Below are 2,668 nucleotides of genomic sequence, written 5' to 3' on the forward strand. Positions count from 1 at the left end.
ATGGGTGATGCATATGTGCACACAAGTTCATTGGTTGATCTCTTCCCACCCCCCCGACCCCCTGCCTTCCCTCTGAGGTTCAACAGTCTGTTCAGCTTCTATGTCTCTGGGTCCATTTTTGTTCATCAGTTTATTTGGTTCATTAGATCCCACCTATGAGTGAGGTCATGTGATACTTGTCTTCCTCTGACTGGCTTATCTCACTCAGCATAATGCTCTCCAGGTCCCTCTATGTTTATTGGATTTTAGAGCGAGGAATGGAGAGAGAGAGGGGTGGGGGGAGAGAGGGAGAGAGAGAGAGAGAGGGAGAGAGGGAGAGGGAGGGGGAGAGAGAGAGAGAGAGAGAGAAACATCAACTGGTCGCCTCCCAACGCAACCTTCTGTGTCCGGGGTGACCAGCGAGCCCCCGCCAGGGCTGCCTGGCTTTCGGGGATGAAGGTCAGGGCCTGCGGGGTCGGCGGGTGAGAGGCCCCGGGAGCCCCTCTGGGCCGGCGGAGTCTGCTGGATGCTGATTATCACAAAAAGCCACGTAGGAAGCCATCTGAGCGGAGACAGAGCCAGCATGTGGCGACCTCACCACCAGCCGCTCAAATCCATGAGCACCACACGCCCGGCCGGGCCAGGCCGCTCCAACGCCATGTTTTATTACGTTAAATTCGAAACTGGACTTGAACTGAACGTTTAAGCTTTTTCTTCTTTACATCTTTCAAACATTATAGAACTGAGCATGTTTTTATCGTAATTAAACTAAAACTTCACTAACTACAGCTGTATGCCCACACACGTAGGTCACGCGTGTCTGTCACATCCGCACGGATGTCTGCAGCAGCTCACCCGTCGCTGCCCGACCCTGGGAGCACGGAGCTGCCCCTCCGCGGGCGCTGGGTGAGCAGGCCGTGGTGCCTCCCGACAGTGGCATGCGATTCAGCATCAGAAGGAAGTGGGCTGTCAACCACGGAACACGTGCAGGAGCCTCACATGCATGTGGCCTAGTGACACGGGCCAACGTGAAGAGGCTGCACCCTGAGGGCGGGAGAGGGACTCGGGCAGAGCAGAGGACACGTTTAGGACAAGGACCCGTCCTGTGCGCTGCTGCAGTAACGAACACGTCCTCAGACACCCGTCAGGACTCGCCGAGGGCGCACCAAAGGGGCCACGGGGACCCACGCAGGTTCCCGGTAATCAACGCACCCCTTCAGTCCACGAGGCGAAGCTCTATCCACCGGACTGCCTAAGGCTGTTTGTTTTTCCTAAGATTTTTTTAATTGGTTTTTAGAGCGAGAAGAAGGGAGAGGGAGAGAGAGAGAAACGTTGATGTGAGCGCACAACATCCATCAGCTGCCTCTTGCACGCCCCCCGCCCCGGGGGTCGAGCCCACAACCTGGGCCCGTGCCCTGACCGGGAAGAGGACTAGCAACCCCCGTGCACAGGACACCGCCCAACTGAGCCGCCCCGGCCAGGGCAGAGATGGTGTTGGTGTTTAGGTCACAGGTAAGAACCCAAAGCCAGCGAGCGCACAGGGAAGGCATGTCCAGAGGCGCTCACGTCACCCAGGCCCGGCGGCACCAGTCACACTGACTGGGGCTGTCAGTCTCTACCGCCCTCTGCTTCGCTGGTCTCGGCAGCCAGCGTTTCCCCGGCGAGCAGACTGCGGCCCGCGGGCACCCCCTCCTCACCCCTCCTCACTCCTCCTCACCTCCTCACCCGCGGGCACCCCCTCCTCACCCCTCGGCCGGACCTGGAATTCCGACTGGGAGCAGCGGGGCCGAGAAGGCCCAAGAGGAACCGCCTACTTTCCTACCCAACCTGGAGCCAATGCCAACAGCGGCAAACTGTTCCCGGACTGGGATGCGGCCGCCACGGGATCACCCACTTCCCAGACACAGGCCTCTCCACCCCAGCCAGCGGGCAGGTGGCGTCCACACGGGACTCGATCCGGCCATGCAGACTCTCACGTAAAAATCAGGAGTTGAGCCCGGCTGGTGTGGCTCAGTGGTTGAGTGTCGACCCGTGAACCAGGAGGTCACGGTTCGATTCTGGTCAAGAGCACAGGCCCAGGTTGCCGGCTCGATCCCCAGTGGGGGGTGTGCAGGAGGAGCCGATCCATGATTCTCTCTCATCACTGATGTTTCTCTCTCTCCCTCTCCCTTCCTCTCTGAAATCAATAAAAAACTTTTTTTTAAATCTGGAATTGAGAGGCTCAGAGACCAGACTGTTTTCTAAAGGGAGCCTGTGTGCTGTTGGACAGAGCGGCCTTGTACCCAAAGCCAGAGGCAGCCTGTGAAGCTGGGAATCTGAGGAGCCACAGATGAAGCGAGAACGCCAGGCGGGAGCAGAGGCAAAAGCCACCGCGACAGCCCACAGGGGCCCTGGGAGACGGGAGGCCGGCACCTTACAGTCACTTCTCCTCTGAAATCAGTAAAATACAAATATTCTTAAAGAAAGAGAGAACCAAGGACGTGCAGCCGGAGGGATCGAGTCCTCAGCATCTCCCCAGACCCCCCCCCCCGACCCCCGCTGACCTCGGGCAGGTCGCTGACACTACCAGCCTCACAGGTTCCCTGAGGACGGGAGGAAGGTGATGCGCACCCACCGAGGGCTCGGACGGTGCCGGCCACGTGCCAGACCCCTTAAGCGCAGTTTACTGTTATTATTATTATTATTATTA

The sequence above is a fragment of the Myotis brandtii genome, unplaced genomic scaffold (assembly GCF_000412655.1).
Source record: "Myotis brandtii unplaced genomic scaffold, ASM41265v1 scaffold139, whole genome shotgun sequence".
NCBI classification, from domain to species: domain Eukaryota; kingdom Metazoa; phylum Chordata; class Mammalia; order Chiroptera; family Vespertilionidae; genus Myotis; species Myotis brandtii.